The sequence below is a fragment of the Taudactylus pleione genome, unplaced genomic scaffold, assembly GCF_031769625.1.
Source record: "Taudactylus pleione unplaced genomic scaffold, aTauple2 ptg000224l, whole genome shotgun sequence".
Taxonomy (NCBI): Eukaryota; Metazoa; Chordata; class Amphibia; order Anura; family Myobatrachidae; genus Taudactylus; species Taudactylus pleione.
In genome coordinates this window covers 39816-61299 of record NW_028284626.1, presented here as the reverse complement: position 1 = coordinate 61299, position 21484 = coordinate 39816, and positions in this window count along the sequence as shown.

Sequence of the window (21484 nt, the reverse complement as noted above, 5' to 3'; positions counted from 1 at the left end):
GTACATAGACTATGTGATATAATGTGTATAGTGCTGAAGAGCGGCGCTGCCAAGGTGGTCACTGGTCAGGGTACATAGACTATGTGATATAATGTGTATAGTGCTGAAGAGCGGCGCTGCCAAGGTGGTCACTGATGAGGGTACATATACTATATGATATAATGTGTATAGTGCTGAAGAGCGGCGCTGTCAAGGTGGTCACTGGTGAGGGTACATAGACTATGTGATATAATGTGTATAGTGCTGAAGAGCGGCGCTGCCAAGGTGGTCACTGGTGAGGGTACATAGACTATGTGATATAATGTGTATAGTGCTGAAGAGCGGTGCTGCCAAGGTGGTCACTGGTGAGGGTACATAGACTATGTGATATAATGTGTATAGTGCTGAAGAGCGGCGCTGCCAAGGTGGTCACTGGTGAGGGTACATAGACTATGTGATATAATGTGTATAGTGCTGAAGAGCGGCGCTGCCAAGGTGGTCACTGGTGAGGGTACATAGACTATGTGATATGTGTATAGTGCTGAAGAGCGGCACTGCCAAGGTGGTCACTGGTGAGGGTACATAGACTATGTGATATAATGTGTATAGTGCTGAAGAGCGGCGCTGCCAAGGTGGTCACTGGTGAGGGTACATAGACTATGTGATATAATGTGTATAGTGCTGAAGAGCGGTGCTGCCAAGGTGGTCACTGGTGAGGGTACATAGACTATGTGATATAATGTGCATAGTGCTGAAGAGCGGTGCTGCCAAGGTGATCACTGGTGAGGGTACATAGACTATGATATAATGTGTATAGTGCTGAAGAGCAGTGCTGCCAAGGTGGTCACTGGTGAGGGTACATAGACTATGTGATATGTGTATAGTGCTGAAGAGCGGTGCTGCCAAGGTGGTCACTGGTGAGGGTACATAGACTATGTGATATAATGTGTATAGTGCTGCCAAGGTGGTCACTGGTGAGGGTACATAGACTATGTGATATAATGTGTATAGTGCTGCCAAGGTGGTCACTGGTGAGGGTACATAGACTATGTGATATAATGTGTATAGTGCTGCCAAGGTGGTCACTGGTGAGGGTACATGGACTATGTGATATAATGTGTATAGTGCTGCCAAGGTGGTCACTGGTGAGGGTACATAGACTATGTGATATAATGTGTATAGTGCTGCCAAGGTGGTCACTGGTGAGGGTACATAGACTATGTGATATAATGTGTATAGTGCTGAAGAGCGGCGCTGCCAATGTGGTCACTGGTGAGGGTACATAGACTATATGATATAATGTGTATAGTGCTGAAGAGCGGCGCTTTCAAGGTGGTCACTGGTGAGGGTACATAGACTATGTGATATAATGTGTATAGTGCTGAAGAGCGGGGCTGCCAAGGTGGTCACTGTTGAGGGTACATAGACTATGTGATATAATGTGTATAGTGCTGAAGAGCGGCGCTGCCAAGGTGGTCACTGGTGAGGGTACATAGACTATGTGATATAATGTGTATAGTGCTGAAGAGCGGCGCTGCCAAGGTGGTCACTGGTGAGGGTACATAGACTATGTGATATAATGTGTATAGTGCTGAAGAGCGGCGCTGCCAAGGTGGTCACCGGTGAGGGTACATAGACTATGTGATATAATGTGTATAGTGCTGAAGAGCGGCGCTGCCAAGGTGGTCACTGGTGAGGGTACATAGACTATGTGATATAATGTGTATAGTGCTGAAGAGCGGGGCTGCCAAGGTGGTCACTGTTGAGGGTACATAGACTATGTGATATAATGTGTATAGTGCTGAAGAGTGGCGCTGCCAAGGTGGTCACTGGTGAGGGTACATAGACTATGTGATATAATGTGTATAGTGCTGAAGAGCGGCGCTGCCAAGGTGGTCACTGGTGAGGGTACATAGACTATGTGATATAATGTGTATAGTGCTGAAGAGCGGCGCTGCCAAGGTGGTCACTGGTGAGGGTACATAGACTATGTGATATAATGTGTATAGTGCTGAAGAGCGGTGCTGCCAAGGTGGTCACTGGTGAGGGTACATAGACTATGTGATATAATGTGCATAGTGCTGAAGAGCGGTGCTGCCAAGGTGATCACTGGTGAGGGTACATAGACTATGATATAATGTGTATAGTGCTGAAGAGCAGTGCTGCCAAGGTGGTCACTGGTGAGGGTACATAGACTATGTGATATGTGTATAGTGCTGAAGAGCGGTGCTGCCAAGGTGGTCACTGGTGAGGGTACATAGACTATGTGATATAATGTGTATAGTGCTGCCAAGGTGGTCACTGGTGAGGGTACATAGACTATGTGATATAATGTGTATAGTGCTGCCAAGGTGGTCACTGGTGAGGGTACATAGACTATGTGATATAATGTGTATAGTGCTGCCAAGGTGGTCACTGGTGAGGGTACATAGACTATGTGATATAATGTGTATAGTGCTGCCAAGGTGGTCACTGGTGAGGGTACATAGACTATGTGATATAATGTGTATAGTGCTGCCAAGGTGGTCACTGGTGAGGGTACATAGACTATGTGATATAATGTGTATAGTGCTGAAGAGCGGCGCTGCCAAGGTGGTCACTGGTGAGGGTACATAGACTATATGATATAATGTGTATAGTGCTGAAGAGCGGCGCTGTCAAGGTGGTCACTGGTGAGGGTACATAGACTATGTGATATAATGTGTATAGTGCTGAAGAGCGGGGCTGCCAAGGTGGTCACTGTTGAGGGTACATAGACTATGTGATATAATGTGTATAGTGCTGAAGAGCGGCGCTGCCAAGGTGGTCACTGGTGAGGGTACATAGACTATGTGATATAATGTGTATAGTGCTGAAGAGCGGCGCTGCCAAGGTGGTCACTGGTGAGGGTACATAGACTATGTGATATAATGTGTATAGTGCTGAAGAGCGGCGCTGCCAAGGTGGTCACCGGTGAGGGTACATAGACTATGTGATATAATGTGTATAGTGCTGAAGAGCGGCGCTGCCAAGGTGGTCACTGGTGAGGGTACATAGACTATGTGATATAATGTGTATAGTGCTGAAGAGCGGCGCTGCCAAGGTGGTCACCGGTGAGGGTACATAGACTATGTGATATAATGTGTATAGTGCTGAAGAGCGGGGCTGCCAAGGTGGTCACTGTTGAGGGTACATAGACTATGTGATATAATGTGTATAGTGCTGAAGAGCGGCGCTGCCAAGGTGGTCACTGGTGAGGGTACATAGACTATGTGATATAATGTGTATAGTGCTGAAGAGCGGCGCTGCCAAGGTGGTCACTGGTGAGGGTACATAGACTATGTGATATAATGTGTATAGTGCTGAAGAGCGGCGCTGCCAAGGTGGTCACTGGTGAGGGTACATAGACTATGTGATATAATGTGCATAGTGCTGAAGAGCGGTGCTGCCAAGGTGATCACTGGTGAGGGTACATAGACTATGATATAATGTGTATAGTGCTGAAGAGCAGTGCTGCCAAGGTGGTCACTGGTGAGGGTACATAGACTATGTGATATGTGTATAGTGCTGAAGAGCGGTGCTGCCAAGGTGGTCACTGGTGAGGGTACATAGACTATGTGATATAATGTGTATAGTGCTGCCAAGGTGGTCACTGGTGAGGGTACATAGACTATGTGATATAATGTGTATAGTGCTGCCAAGGTGGTCACTGGTGAGGGTACATAGACTATGTGATATAATGTGTATAGTGCTGCCAAGGTGGTCACTGGTGAGGGTACATAGACTATGTGATATAATGTGTATAGTGCTGCCAAGGTGGTCACTGGTGAGGGTACATAGACTATGTGATATAATGTGTATAGTGCTGCCAAGGTGGTCACTGGTGAGGGTACATAGACTATGTGATATAATGTGTATAGTGCTGAAGAGCGGCGCTGCCAAGGTGGTCACTGGTGAGGGTACATAGACTATATGATATAATGTGTATAGTGCTGAAGAGCGGCGCTGTCAAGGTGGTCACTGGTGACGGTACATAGACTATGTGATATAATGTGTATAGTGCTGAAGAGCGGGGCTGCCAAGGTGGTCACTGTTGAGGGTACATAGACTATGTGATATAATGTGTATAGTGCTGAAGAGTTGCGCTGCCAAGGTGGTCACTGGTGAGGGTACATAGACTATGTGATATAATGTGTATAGTGCTGAAGAGCGGCGCTGCCAAGGTGGTCACTGGTGAGGGTACATAGACTATGTGATATAATGTGTATAGTGCTGAAGAGCGGCGCTGCCAAGGTGGTCACCGGTGAGGGTACATAGACTATGTGATATAATGTGTATAGTGCTGAAGAGCGGCGCTGCCAAGGTGGTCACTGGTGAGGGTACATAGACTATGTGATATAATGTGTATAGTGCTGAAGAGCGGCGCTGCCAAGGTGGTCACCGGTGAGGGTACATAGACTATGTGATATAATGTGTATAGTGCTGCCAAGGTGGTCACTGGTGAGGGTACATAGACTATGTGATATAATGTGTATAGTGCTGCCAAGGTGGTCACTGGTGAGGGTACATAGACTATGTGATATAATGTGTATAGTGCTGAAGAGCGGCGCTGCTAAGGTGGTCACTGGTGAGGGTACATAGACTATGTGATATAATGTGTATAGTGCTGCCAAGGTGGTCACTGGTGAGGGTACATAGACTATGTGATATAATGTGTATAGTGCTGAAGAGCGGCGCTGCCAAGGTGGTCACTGGTGAGGGTACATAGACTATGTGATATAATGTGTATAGTGCTGAAGAGCGGCGCTGCCAAGGTGGTCACTGGTGAGGGTACATAGACTATGTGATATAATGTGTATAGTGCTGAAGAGCGGCGCTGCCAAGTTGGTCACCGGTGAGGGTACATAGACTATGTGATATAATGTGTATAGTGCTGAAGAGCGGTGCTGCCAAGGTGGTCACCGGTGAGGGTACATAGACTATGTGATATAATGTGTATAGTGCTGAAGAGCGGCGCTGCCAAGGTGGTCACTGGTGAGGGTACATAGACTATGTGATATAATGTGTATAGTGCTGAAGAGCGGGGCTGCCAAGGTGGTCACTGTTGAGGGTACATAGACTATGTGATATAATGTGTATAGTGCTGAAGAGCGGCGCTGCCAAGGTGGTCACTGGTCAGGGTACATAGACTATGTGATATAATGTGTATAGTGCTGAAGAGCGGCGCTGCCAAGGTGGTCACTGGTGAGGGTACATAGACTATATGATATAATGTGTATAGTGCTGAAGAGCGGCGCTGTCAAGGTGGTCACTGGTGAGGGTACATAGACTATGTGATATAATGTGTATAGTGCTGAAGAGCGGCGCTGCCAAGGTGGTCACTGGTGAGGGTACATAGACTATGTGATATAATGTGTATAGTGCTGAAGAGCGGTGCTGCCAAGGTGGTCACTGGTGAGGGTACATAGACTATGTGATATAATGTGTATAGTGCTGAAGAGCGGCGCTGCCAAGGTGGTCACTGGTGAGGGTACATAGACTATGTGATATAATGTGTATAGTGCTGAAGAGCGGCGCTGCCAAGGTGGTCACTGGTGAGGGTACATAGACTATGTGATATGTGTATAGTGCTGAAGAGCGGCACTGCCAAGGTGGTCACTGGTGAGGGTACATAGACTATGTGATATAATGTGTATAGTGCTGAAGAGCGGCGCTGCCAAGGTGGTCACTGGTGAGGGTACATAGACTATGTGATATAATGTGTATAGTGCTGCCAAGGTGGTCACTGGTGAGGGTACATAGACTATGTGATGTATATTATGGTGTTACATATAATGACTGTAACTGTACGTTCCTTATATATATATATTACTCATCCCGAGGTCATTATTCCCCATTTCTCTCCCATGGATGGATTATACTGATCAGCGTGTGCTCCTCACAGATACATGTAATATATAAGAGGATCCAGCAATGTGTAGTGTTTTATGCTGATCACAGTAAGCTCAGTTCTTCATTTGGGGTATTATACAGGTGACGTGTACCACCCACAAGGTGCAAATTATAATGTTCACCGTACTCACCACTATACATACTCTGCCTCTCATATACAGGTATCATTAGCTGGTATAAGTAATGTTACTGGTATTAGCAGTCAGTGATGATGGCGTACCTCACTTACACTGACAGTAGTGACACCAAACATGTATGTGTGTCTATGCAAATGGGAGATGGGAATCACATGTGTACCGTACTCACCACTATGCATACTCTTCCTCTCATATAAAGGTTTCTTGTAGTACCAATAGATTTCCTCTTTGTTTAAAAACAGGTTTTTATTAAAACAAAGGTAATATTAAAGTGAATAGATATGCTTGACACATTATATAGAAACAAAATGTATTACAATGTGGGTTTCATGCTCCCCCTGGAGTGAGGTGACCGGTGATGCTGTTAGGAATCAAACTAGATGGTGCAAACATGGGTGTTACCTCCATCCAGGGTATCGGAATGCAGCTCCCCAGGCAGTTCCTCCTACAGCCAATGTGTTTCCAGATATTATATCTCTTTATGAAGGCATGGAGGGTAACTTCCAAAGTGCCCACTTATATAGTAACAGTAATAGTTTTCTCTTTAAAATTGTGTCATTTCCGGTTCCGGTGCTGAGGAGTCTTAATATTTAAAATAAGTATCTTCAGGGGAGGGGGACAGTAGTGGCTGGTATCATAGTGACGGTCTCCAGATAAAAAAAGCGATCTCCGGATCTTCAGGTAATAAAATATCTTGAGTGGGATGGCGGAAGTGATGTCACCATGATCCCGGAAATGAATAGGTCCGATATCGGAAGCATCTTCAGGGAATTGTGTGATACGTAGTCCCTTGTGCCTGAGAATTGGGTCCAGCCGCCATCTTTAGGGTGCTTTGTGTTTGAAAGAAAACTGGAAGGAATTGACAGCGTCCGGTGGACAGGAAGTGGTGTTACTTGTCCTCCAGGGATCATGGGAAATGTAGGTCAATGGGCGATTTCTTTTGGAATCTTACTGAAATTAGATCTGAGAGACAACTGAGGTATCTTTTTTTCAATATTAAATTTTTATGGTTTCACAAATTTAAACAGTAAAACAAAAGACATAAGAAAAAGCAAAGTGGGAAGGGAGAGGATACACATAAAGAAATGATCCCTATATCTATTCATAACAATAAAGAATCACCAGTCCATTTACAATATAGTATTCTAAATTCAATCAGAATTGAGAAATAATAAAATATTAAAGTTATATAACAATAGAACTGAGATGGGGAATGACTACTTCTTTGGCCAACTATCAATTATCTGTGATTCCAATACACACTCCAGCTAAATCAGCGAGTCGGGTTTGGAGTAAGAGCACCCAGCTGTCCCACATTCATAACATGGGCTTGTATCTTGGTTTCAATAGTATATACAGTATACTCAGAATAAAGCTGGGCATCCACTATACAATTTTCTGTCAGATATCTGATACCTAGCCGGGACGCTGCGGCTGTAGTCTTGTTTTATACCTAGCCGGGACACCGCAGCTGTAGTCTACTTTTATGCCTAGCCGGGACACCGCAGCTGTAGACTACTTTTATACCTAGCCAGGACACCGCAGCTGTAGTCTACTTTTATGCCTAGCCGGGACACAGCAGCTGTAGACTACTTTTATACCTAGCCGGGACGCCGCGGCTGTAGTCTACTTTTACACCTAGCCGGGACGCCGCAGCTGTAGTCTACTTTTATACCTAGCCGGGACACCGCAGCTGTAGTCTACTTTTATGCCTAGCCGGGACACCGCAGCTGTAGACTACTTTTATACCTAGCTGGGACGCCGCGGCTGTAGTCTACTTTTACACCTAGCCGGGACGCCGCAGCTGTAGTCTACTTTTACACCTAGCCGGGATGCCGCAGCTGTAGTCTACTTTTATACCTAGCCGGGACACCGCAGCTGTAGTCTACTTTTATGCCTAGCCGGGACACCGCAGCTGTAGACTACTTTTATGCCTAGCCGGGACACCGCAGCTGTAGACTACTTTTATGCCTAGCCGGGACACCGCAGCTGTAGACTACTTTTATACCTAGCTGGGACGCCGCGGCTGTAGTCTACTTTTACACCTAGCCGGGACGCCGCAGCTGTAGTCTACTTTTATTCCTAGCCGGGACGCCGCAGCTGTAGTCTACTTTTATGCCTAGCCGGGACACCGCAGCTGTAGACTACTTTTATGCCTAGCCGGGACACCGCAGCTGTAGACTACTTTTATGCCTAGCCGGGACGCCGCAGCTGTAGACTACTTTTATGCCTAGCCGGGACGCCGCAGCTGTAGACTACTTTTATACCTAGCCGGGACGCAGTGGCTGTAGACTACTTTTACACCTAGTCGGGACGCCGTGGCTGTAACTACTTTTATACCTAGCTGGGACGCAGTGGCTGTAGACTACTTTTATACCTAGCTGGGATGCAGTGGCTGTAGACTACTTTTACACCTAGCCGGGATGCCATGGCTATAGACTACTTTTACACCTAGCCAGGACGCCACGGCTGTAGACTAATTTTACACCTAGTCAGGACGCCGCGGCTGTAGACTACTTTTACACCTAGCCGGTACGCCATGGCTGTAGATGACTTTTATTCACAGTTATGAAGTGTAGGTATAAATCAACAGTGCAGGGGTAACGTATGACATCTCTCCATATGGTAAAGGTCCTTCATTAAGGTCCCCACCAAACTGATAAAAGCACACATAATAACTGAACACAGGTGATATAGACACATAGTGACCATACAGTAAGTAGCCCCCACAATGGGCACACTTATTACCATTCACTATCTATGTGGAAGACGTTTATAAGGGTGGAATGAATAACTTATGCACGGCAGGTGCTATGGTGAACACGTAGTTACAGGTACTACGGATAGTAGCACCCTAGGGAGCTTACTAAACACCTATACGAATACCCCCTTCAAAGGACATACCATAAATATTTTAATTGATTTGTTTCATTACCATCTACAGGAAGGACTTAAAAACTCTTGGAGCACTGTGACTCCATATAATTAAATAACGGTCTAATTTTATATGTGCAACAGTGTGATCATTTCATTACAAAGAATTCCACTCAACATAATACACTTACTTCATAGAGGTTTAGCCCTAACCATAGTTCCTTTTACCAACATATATGACGCGAGAGGGGATAACTCACCCTCTAATAAATCCCCATAGAGTTCTATTACAGTTTATCTTCTACATTACAGCTAGTTTGTTGCAAAAGTAGTTTGCCACATGAATCCAAACTAGCTTCTTTCTGTAACATGTATATAGCCACTTATACAGCTTCACTTGCTGCTAGTTATGCCGACAGTCATTTGTTTGTAAATTCACATGAAAGTGTTAAAAACCATATAAAATTGCTGCCTTTGTGCAGGGGGCCAGCCACTTACTCTGAGGGGAACTGATCCTGAACTTTATTCCCAATCCAAGATGCTCTGGAGTGAAGTCGGCGTTAACGGTAAATGGACCTGGAGCCTCTGGCTGTGGAGCAAATGAGGTCTCTGGGTATAAATCCCGTCCTTGCAATAAATTAGTCAGTTGAGTGAAAAACCAATGCAGCAAAAGCTCACGGTGAGGGCACTTTGTGTAAAGAAGCAAGAAGTCCTGTTGATGTCACAGAGAGGCGGGGCTTGACGCATTTCTCAGCTGCTATGCCGTTTCCTCAAAAGCCCCGCCCCTATGCAAAAACTCACTGCCTTATGGACTTCCGACAGCCAATAAGGAGAAGTTAAAAAAAACTCAGTTCAGCAGTAATTAAAGCTCAGAGATGGAAATGGTCATTTGCATTAAGGCAAAGTGGATCGTCTCTGGAACAAACATTCTAAATGACATTTAGAGCTATAGTGTTACAATGCATAATAATTATGAATTATGCAACAATATAATAATAAAGGATATGCAAAATAGAATTAAGGAAAAAAATAAGATTGAAAAATAATACAATAAAAGTTATAAATAACAAATAAATAAAACCACAGGCATAAATAATTTGACAAAAAGTATATATTTATGCAACCAATTGGCGAAGAAACCCATGATCAGTACAGTAATCTTACACTTCTTCAAAGTAGGGTATAAGAGATTGTTGGAGAAGAATATAGACCAATCTCATAATGGATATAAAAATCTGACATTTATCCCAGTATGGGGTAGAGACAATAGATACAGGGGTGGGAGGCTGTGTGTGCCACATGGAGGCTTGATACAAAATAATAATAAACTGAATCTTTCTATCCTTAGGATCCTTCAGTGAAGAAGCTGTAGGAACAGGTAATGTGGAGCTATTAATAAATCGCGTAACATGGGAATCCACTGCTGGGGGAGGCTTCCCATTTGCACAATGAGGTGTAGAACACCGATAACAAGAGGTCGGGTGTTTTTGGAGCAGAAACCTCTTACTGGGCGTCTTCCAAGCGGCTGCCATATGCTCAGTTAGATGATCCGAGAGAGGGAACTCTGCTGAAGCCACTTTTTGTCTTTTAAATAGTGGGTGCTTTGATTTGTGGGCAGGTTCATCATCTTCTATTTGAAGAATAGATCTAACAGCTCGCACCAAAACAGGTATACTAATGTTAGACTGAATCTCTGCCTCCTCCAAGGGGGACTCACTGTGAGAGAAATCAGCATCCTCTGCCTCCTCAGATGACACCAAAGAATGTGAGAGCTGCATAGACTGTGAGGATAGCAACGTACACATAGTAGTCTTACTGGGTAGGAGCTTCTCACCTTGCAACATATTTTGGAAGGCCATGGAGGTAGCAGCTAGACTCTGTACTGACATAGAGAGCATGTCTACCCATTGAGGGGGCATAGGAGGCACCTGTATTGTTTGTACCTGTTGTGGCAACCCCATAGGGGGAATTACTGCCGAGACTGCAAGGTGGTTCGCAATAGTAGCAGGCACCTGAGAAAAAGAAGCCCAGGGGGCTCCTGGGCAGGAGCTGGAGGGTCTGATAGGTCTGTTGGGGTATAATACTTAGCACATAGCCCATCCTGTAGTAAATCCTCCTCACTTAACCCGGCATTAGTACGGTAGAAAATTGTTACACCGGCAGTCAAGTGGGTCAAAATTACCCAGAAATATGTAGTCTCACTGTTATTAAACTAGATAAAAGTCAACTTTTTGATATAAATTTAACATTTTGGTGTAAGTGAATACGAGATCTTAATAAATAATAATCGCTGCCAGAAGCCTCCTGCTCTGTCACTCTGCTGGCTGCGTATACTAACGTAATCTTCATTTACCTCACTTTCTGTCCAATGGTCACTTTGGGCCTGATTCAGAGGCGCTCGCAAAAAGCAAGCGCTTGCTCTGAATCAGGGCGGCCGCTTTGTTTTTTTAATTTGGCCTGACCGCTCGCTATGCTGTGGGTGACCACCCACAGCTTTAGATGGTGGCCAGATGATGGTCGCGACCATCGGGCTTGCGACGAGACCCTTGTGGTCTCATCTGCTACAAGCCCCAGTGAGCTTCCGGCTCTAATAGAGCTGGAAGCTCACTACTGACATCACTGGTGATGACAGTAGGGCCGCCCACAAATGGCAAGTGTTCCTTCAGGAATGCCTCCATTTGGCCAGCCACCCCCACTCCCCGCCTACAAAATGGGGCGAGCTGTCGATCAACATCGACAGCTGCCCCGTTTGTAGCGAGCCCCGGAGCGAGAGAATTTCTCTCTCGCTACGGGTCTTGTGCACATGCACAATGCACAAACATCGACCTGCTTGTGAGCGCATAGCGCTTGCGAGCAGGTCTGAATCAGGCCCTTTGTTCTGAATCAGATTCCTCTGAAAAAGATAAAATACGTTGCCGTTCACGTTCCTCATGATCCATTTTGAAGAAAAACCTATAAATAACAAAAAACATACACAATAAACACTACACTAATTTGGCTCAAATTGTAACATGGACTGTAAGGTTGGGTCATATTTACCTTTTTGACGTTTGCACGCGTCTATCTCCCTGCGCAGTCGCACGTCAACTAAGCTGTGGTGAAAACCAAGAAGTGAGGGGTCTTAACTCCAGAGTTTGGCAAAATCTCATTACATTATAAAAAAATACACACAAGTGATAGCTGCCCAGGTCATAATGACCCAGCCTGACTGACGCCGGGTTAAGTCTGCAGCACATACTTTGCATGAGAGCAGTATAGGTGCAGATGCTTGCTTGCTACTCTTGCCTTTGCTAGACCTAGATGCAGAGTAGTATAGCATACACTATGGCACTGAGTAATATGCAATCACTGGGTACGTGATAGTGCAAATACAAGTGGGTCTGCAGTATAGTGATCCTGCCTATGCTCAGATAAGCTGCAGGAGAGCACAACACAGAGTATGGCACTGTGCAGTGACCAACAGTATGTGACAGTCCTCACAAATACCAGCAATGTGAATGTACAGAAACACCCTGTATACACCAGTGTTAGGGCAATAGTGAGAAAAATGGTAAAGGCTTAAGTTGACAGTATAGAGAAAATATGCAGACAGACAGCGCTAGCATAAGTCACATACAATGCAGAAACAGTGTAACTGTAATAGGGCACTACAATCAACTACTCAAACATTAAAACTGGTAGGCTATAGTGCTACATAAACCTGGCTGTATGTAGGGGACCGGACCCAGCATTTCCCAGAGAGCTGAGGCTGAGCCTGTAGACGATGGCCAACAGAGACCTGATGAGGCGGGGCTGAAGGAGAGCAGCTCAGTGAGGCTAGGCCACGACTGATTGGTGCCCTGAGCTGGGGGAGGAGCCGCTGTAATAAGGTAGCTGAGCTCCCCTGCTGATTGTTAACCACCGGGAAGCTGGATCCCGCTCCATATGTACCCTGGTGGTCAAGTGGATTACGCGGACGAAGCCAGTGTTCACGCTCAGTGCCTCCGGTCTGTCCCCTGAGACCAGAGGTAAGACTGCCCAGCCACAGGTTACCGCGAGCGTTAACCAGCCTTACCTGTCCCCGAGTTGCAATCTTGGGTACTCCCGCAGTGCCAGCTAGCAAGGTCCCGGAGAGCCCCACCAAAAGTGCCAAGCGAGGCTATGGAGTTGCGGTACCCAGAGGGTTGATAGAGCGGCAGCACAGATGCCCCATGTTTTGTCTGATGCTGCACACTCGTGAGTACAAAAAAGTAAAATAACTCATAAAATAAAGCTTTGGGCTGCATAAGGCAGCCCACTGTGACAAAGGTGAACTGACTCCTGCCGGCCACCAACAAAACTGATTGATTGGCCTCAGGATCAGGGACGGGGTATAGGGGGAAGGACTATTGCATCCTGGGATGGCAAAAGCTTTAACTGTGTGTTTGGTCCCACCTACACCCCAAGGTCTCCCTGTGGAGCCCTATGGACCCTGAAGAAATTGGGATTTCGCACTTTTTTCACCTACTCTGGAAGTGGGGAAAACTTTTTGCAGCTTTTTCCTATGAAGAATTTGCACCTGTGAAAAGCGGCTCATTGAATTTCCTTAGTTATAAAGGTTTTGGGGAATTCCAGCATAGATTCTCTTAAGTTTGTGTTTATTATTATCCCTTTTCTCCCAAAATTCTCCAAACCATGCTGTGTTTATTACCCAGTATACATTCCGTTATTTATTCATGATTTCTGAGTAGGGGGTGCCGCTATGATTTCTGAGTAGGGGGTGCCGCTACCCTGCTCACTAACTACAACTGGAATCAAGAACCAAAAAAACATGGCGTGAGACTACCAGGGTGCACGCCGGGGCCTTCTCTATAATTACTATTTAGCTGAATTCTAATCATAAAACATAACCTTTATTGATGATTTTTTGTTTAAGATCACATACAATACAATTACAATAAAGATAGTAAGACTGTGCTCAAAGACCAGAAATAATGTTTCATTTAATAAAGAAAATGATTAGTTCCGCTGAATCACAGTTATATTTGTAATTATTGTTCTCATATTTCTAATGGTTTACATGTCTCCTCAATGGGACAATCTGCACAATCATTTCATTTTTAATATACTCATATATGTACATAGAATTGGTTGGTATTTATGGTTGTACAGTTTTACCTTCTCAGGACACATTTATTTTCAAATGACAGAAGAGCATTTGTAACACTGTAAGCTAATTTGTTACTTCACTGTTACTCGGGTCCACAGCTGGAATTATTGTTACTTTATCTTTTTCGGCTGTTTAGTTATAGGTAGAGACTCGAAAAGGAGGAGAGGGGAGGGGGAAAAGGAGGGGGGGAGTGGAAAAGGAGGGGTTAGGGGAAAAGGAGGGAGGGGAAAAAGGAGGGGGGAGGGGGAAAAAAGGAGGGGGGAGGGGGAAAAAGGAGGGGGAGGGGGAAAAAGGGGTTTCGTTGATGTGTGGAATCCTTGGATTTGTAGTAACGGTGAGTAGAGAGGATATCATACCCATTCTATTCCACCGAACAATCCCTTTGTTTTCAGGGTATTGTAATTATTATTATTCCCCTTATTTTCAGTTAATGCAATTGTTGTTAGTAAGCGGGATCTCCGCACCGTACATTATTGTCCCCGTCTCAAACACCAACAGCTTTATTCATTCTTATAGATGCGATTATTAGAATGTGAGATCTCCGCTCCGCGTTTCTCTTTCTTTATCCTAAACAGCCGTCACAGTGTAAATGTGTAGCCCCGTGATCTTACATTGTCCACAACGGGTCTGACACTGCCGGCTACCGTGTGATCGGGACTCAGGCGCTGTTCCTGCATACATATAACACTGTGCTAATGGACCACCTATGATTCAGCGGTCTGAGGTAACTAAATGCCAGCGGGTCTGACACTGCCCGCTACTGTTTATTGGAATCCCGTGTTATCGGGACTCGGGCACTGTTGCAGCATACAAATATCACTGTGCTAATGGACCACCTATGATTCAGCGGTCTGAGGAAACTAAATGCCAGCGGGTCTGCCACTGCCCGCTGTTTATTTGGAATCAACTGTTATCGGGACTCGGGCACTGTTGCGGCATACATATATCACTGTGCTAATGGACCACCTATGATTCAGCGGTCTGAGGTGACTAAATGCCAGCGGGTCTGACACTGCCCGCTACTGTTTATTGGAATCCCATGTTATCGGGACTCGGGCACTGTTGCAGCATACAAATATCACTGTGCTAATGGACCACCTATGATTCAGCGGTCTGAGGAAACTAAATGCCAGCGGGTCTGACACTGCCCGCTACTGTTTATTGGAATCCCGTGTGATCGGGACTCGGGCACTGTTGCTGCATACATATAACACTGTGCTAATGGACCACCTATGATTCAGCGGTCTGAGGAAACTAAATGCCAGCGGGTCTGACACTGCCCGCTACTGTTTATTGGAATCCCGTGTTATCGGGACTCGGGCACTGTTGCAGCATACAAATATCACTGTGCTAATGGACCACCTATGATTCAGCGGTCTGAGGTAATTAATTGCCAGCGGGTCTGACACTGCCCGCTACTGTTTATTTGGAATCCCCTCTGATCAGGACTCAGGCGCTGTTGCAGCATACATATATCACTGTGCTAATGGACCCCCTATGATTCAGCGGTCTGAGGTGACTTAATGCCAGCGGGTCTGACACTGCCCGCTACTGTTTATTGGAAACCTGTGTTATCGGGACTCGGGCACTGTTGCAGCATACAAATATCACTGTGCTAATGGACCACCTATGATTCAGCGGTCTGAGGAAACTAAATGCCAGCGGGTCTGCCACTGCCCGCTGTTTATTTGGAATCAACTGTTATCGGGACTCGGGCACTGTTGCGGCATACATATATCACTGTGCTAATGGACCACCTATGATTCAGCGGTCTGAGGTGACTAAATGCCAGCGGGTCTGACACTGCCCGCTACTGTTTATTGGAATTCCCTGTTATCGGGACTCGGGCACTGTTGCGGCATACAAATATCACTGTGCTAATGGACCACCTATGATTCAGCGGTCTGAGGAAACTAAATGCCAGCGGGTCTGACACTGCCCGCTACTGTTTATTGGAATCCCGTGTTATCGGGACTCGGGCACTGTTGCAGCATACAAATATCACTGTGCTAATGGACCACCTATGATTCAGCGGTCTGAGGTAATTAATTGCCAGCGGGTCTGACACTGCCCGCTACTGTTTATTTGGAATCCCCTCTGATCAGGACTCAGGCGCTGTTGCAGCATACATATATCACTGTGCTAATGGACCCCCTATGATTCAGCGGTCTGAGGTGACTTAATGCCAGCGGGTCTGACACTGCCCGCTACTGTTTATTGGAATCCCGTGTTATCGGGACTCGGGCACTGTTGCAGCATACAAATATCACTGTGCTAATGGACCACCTATGATTCAGCGGTCTGAGGAAACTAAATGCCAGCGGGTCTGCCACTGCCCGCTGTTTATTTGGAATCAACTGTTATCGGGACTCGGGCACTGTTGCGGCATACATATATCACTGTGCTAATGGACCACCTATGATTCAGCGGTCTGAGGTGACTAAATGCCAGCGGGTCTGACACTGCCCGCTACTGTTTATTGGAATCCCATGTTATCGGGACTCGGGCACTGTTGCAGCATACAAATATCACTGTGCTAATGGACCACCTATGATTCAGCGGTCTGAGGAAACTAAATGCCAGCGGGTCTGACACTGCCCGCTACTGTTTATTGGAATCCCGTGTTATCGGGACTCGGGCACTGTTGCAGCATACAAATATCACTGTGCTAATGGACCACCTATGATTCAGCGGTCTGAGGAAACTAAATGCCAGCGGGTCTGACACTGCCCGCTACTGTTTATTGGAATCCTGTGTTATCGGGACTCGGGCACTGTTGCAGCATACAAATATCACTGTGCTAATGGACCACCTATGATTCAGCGGTCTGAGGTAATTAATTGCCAGCGGGTCTGACACTGCCCGCTACTGTTTATTTGGAATCCCCTCTGATCAGGACTCAGGCGCTGTTGCAGCATACATATATCACTGTGCTAATGGACCCCCTATGATTCAGCGGTCTGAGGTGACTTAATGCCAGCGGGTCTGACACTGCCCGCTACTGTTTATTGGAATCCCGTGTTATCGGGACTCGGGCACTGTTGCTACATACATATAACACTGTGCTAATGGACCACCTATGATTCAGCGGTCTGAGGAAACTAAATGCCAGGGGGTCTGACACTGCCCGCTACTGTTTATTGGAATCCCGTGTGATCGGGACTCAGGCGCTGTTGCTGCATACATATATCACTGTGCTAATGGACCACCTATGATTCAGCGGTCTGAGGTGACTAAATGCCAGCGGGTCTGACACTGCCCGCTACTGTTTATTGGAATCCCGTGTTATCGGGACTCGGGCACTGTTGCGGCATACATATATCACTGTGCTAATGGACCACCTATGATTCAGCAGTCTGAGGTAACTAAATGCCAGCGGGTCTGACACTGCCCGCTACTGTTTATTGGAATCCCGTGTGATCGGGACTCGGGCACTGTTGCTGCATACATATAACACTGTGCTAATGGACCACCTATGATTCAGCGGTCTGAGGTAACTAAGTGCCAGCGGGTCTGACACTGCCCGCTACTGTTTATTTGGAATCCCCCCTGATCGGGACTCAGGCGCTGTTGCTACATACATATATCACTGTGCTAATGGACCACCTATGATTCAGCGGTCTGAGGTGACTAAATGCCAGCTGGTCTGACACTGCCCGCTACTGTTTATTTGGGATCCCGTGTGATCGGGACTCAGGCGCTGTTGCTGCATACAAATATCACTGTGCTAATGGACCACCTATGATTCAGCGGTCTGAGGTAACTAAGTGCCAGCGGGTCTGACACTGCCCGCTACTGTTTATTTGGAATCCCCCCTGATCGGGACTCAGGCGCTGTTGCTACATACATATATCACTGTGCTAATGGACCACCTATGATTCAGCGGTCTGAGGTGACTAAATGCCAGTGGGTCTGACACTGCCCGCTACTGTTTATTTGGAATTCCCTGTTATCGGGACTCGGGCACTGTTGCGGCATACATATATCACTGTGCTAATGGACCACCTATGATTCAGCGATCTGAGGTAACTAAATGCCAGCGGATCTGACACTGCCCGCTACTGTTTATTTGGGATCCCGTGTGATCGGGACTCAGGCGCTGTTGCTGCATACATATATCACTGTCCTAATGGACCACCTATGATTCAGCGGTCTGAGGTAACTAAATGCCAGCGGATCTGACACTGCCCGCTACTGTTTATTTGGAATCAACTGTTATCGGGATTCGGACACTGTTGTGGCATACATATATCACTGTGCTAATAGACCACCTATGATTCAGCGGTCTGAGGTGACTAAATGCCAGCGGGTCTGACACTGCCCGCTACTGTTTATTGGAATCCCATGTTATCGGGACTCGGGCACTGTTGCAGCATACAAATATCACTGTGCTAATGGACCACCTATGATTCAGCGGTCTGAGGAAACTAAATGCCAGCGGGTCTGACACTGCCCGCTACTGTTTATTGGAATCCCGTGTTATCGGGACTCGGGCACTGTTGCAGCATACAAATATCACTGTGCTAATGGACCACCTATGATTCAGCGGTCTGAGGTAATTAATTGCCAGCGGGTCTGACACTGCCCGCTACTGTTTATTTGGAATCCCCTCTGATCAGGGCTCAGGCGCTGTTGCAGCATACATATATCACTGTGCTAATGGACCACCTATGATTCAGCCGTCTGAGGTGACTTAATGCCAGCGGGTCTGACACTGCCCGCTACTGTTTATTGGAATCCCGTGTTATCGGGACTCGGGCACTGTTGCTGCATACATATATCACTGTGCTAATGGACCACCTATGATTCAGCGGTCTGAGGTAACTAAATGCCAGCGGGTCTCACACTGCCCGCTACTGTTTATTGGAATCCCGTGTGATCGGGACTCAGGCGCTGTTGCTGCATACATATATCACTGTGCTAATGGACCACCTATGATTCAGCGGTCTGAGGTGACTAAATGCCAGCGGGTCTGACACTGCCCGCTACTGTTTATTGGAATCCCGTGTTATCGGGACTTGGGCACTGTTGCTACATACATATAACACTGTGCTAATGGACCACCTATGATTCAGCGGTCAGAGGAAACTAAATGCCAGGGGGTCTGACACTGCCCGCTACTGTTTATTGGAATCCCGTGTGATCGGGACTCAGGCGCTGTTGCTGCATACATATATCACTGTGCTAATGGACCACCTATGATTCAGCGGTCTGAGGTGACTAAATGCCAGCGGGTCTGACACTGCCCGCTACTGTTCATTGGAATCCCGTGTTATCGGGACTCGGGCACTGTTGCGGCATACATATATCACTGTGCTAATGGACCACCTATGATTCAGCGGTCTGAGGTAACTAAATGCCAGCGGGTCTGACACTGCCCGCTACTGTTTATTGGAATCCCGTGTGATCGGGACTCAGGCGCTGTTGCAGCATACATATATCACTGTGCTAATGGACCACCTTTGATTCAGCCGTCTGAGGTGACTAAATGCCAGCGGGTCTGACACTGCCCGCTACTGTTTATTGGAATCCCGTGTTATCGGGACTCGGGAGCTGTTGCAGCATACAAATATCACTGTGCTAATGGACCACCTATGATTCAGCGGTCTGAGGTAACTAAATGCCAACGGGTCTGACACTGCCCGCTACTGTTTATTGGAATCCCGTGTGATCGGGACTCAGGCGCTGTTGCTGCATACATATAACACTGTGCTAATGGACCACCTATGATTCAGCGGTCTGAGGTGAATAAATGCCAGCGGGTCTGACACTGCCCGCTACTGTTTATTGGAATCCCGTGTTATCGGGACTCGGGCACTGTTGCAGCATACAAATATCACTGTGCTAATGGACCACCTATGATTCAGCGGTCTGAGGAAACTAAATGCCAGCGGGTCTGCCACTGCCCGCTGTTTATTTGGAATCAACTGTTATCGGGACTCGGGCACTGTTGCGGCATACATATATCACTGTGCTAATGGACCACCTATGATTCAGCGGTCTGAGGTGACTAAATGCCAGCGGGTCTGACACTGCCCGCTACTGTTTATTGGAATTACCTGTTATCGGGACTCGGGCACTGTTGCGGCATACAAATATCACTGTGCTAATGGACCACCTATGATTCAGCGGTCTGAGGAAACTAAATGCCAGCGGGTCTGACACTGCCCGCTACTGTTTATTGGAATCCCGTGTTATCGGGACTCGGGCACTGTTGCAGCATACAAATATCACTGTGCTAATGGACCACCTATGATTCAGCGGTCTGAGGTAATTAATTGCCAGCGGGTCTGACACTGCCCGCTACTGTTTATTGGAATCCCGTGTTATCGGGACTCGGGCACTGTTGCGGCATACATATATCACTGTGCTAATGGACCACCTATGATTCAGCGGTCTGAGGTAACTAAATGCCAGCGGGTCTGACACTTCCCGCTACTGTTTATTGGAATCCCGTGTGATCGGGACTCGGGCACTGTTGCTGCATACATATAACACTGTGCTAATGGACCACCTATGATTCAGCGGTCTGAGGTAACTAAGTGCCAGCGGTTCTGACACTGCCGGCTACTGTTTATTTGGAATCCCCCCTGATCGGGACTCAGGCGCTGTTGCTACATACATATATCACTGTGCTAATGGACCACCTTTGATTCAGCGGTCTGAGGTGACTAAATGCCAGCGGGTCTGACACTGCCCGCTACTGTTTATTTGGAATTCCCTGTTATCGGGACTCGGGCACTGTTGCGGCATACATATATCACTGTGCTAATGGACCACCTATGATTCAGCGATCTGAGGTAACTAAATGCCAGCGGATCTGACACTGCCCGCTACTGTTTATTTGGGATCCCGTGTGATCGGGACTCAGGCGCTGTTGCTGCATACATATATCACTGTGCTAATGGACCACCTATGATTCAGCGGTCTGAGGTGACTAAATGCCAGCGGGTCTGACACTGCCCGCTACTGTTTATTTGGAATTCCGTTATCGGGACTCGGGCACTGTTGCGGCATACATATATCACTGTGCTAATGGACCACCTATGATTCAGCGATCTGAGGTAACTAAATGCCAGCGGATCTGACACTGCCCGCTACTGTTTATTTGGGATCCCGTGTGATCGGGACTCAGGCGCTGTTGCTGCATACAAATATCACTGTGCTAATGGACCACCTATGATTCAGCGGTCTGAGGTAACTAAATGCCAGCGGGTCTGACACTGCCCGCTACTGTTTATTTGGGATCCCGTGTTATCGGGGCTCAGGCACTGTTGCAGCATACATATATCACTGTGCTAATGGACCACCTATGATTCAGCGGTCTGAGGTGACTAAATGCCAGCGGGTCTGCCACTGCCCGCTACTGTTTATTGGAATCCCGTGTTATCGGGACTCGGGCACTGTTGCAGCATACAAATATCACTGTGCTAAT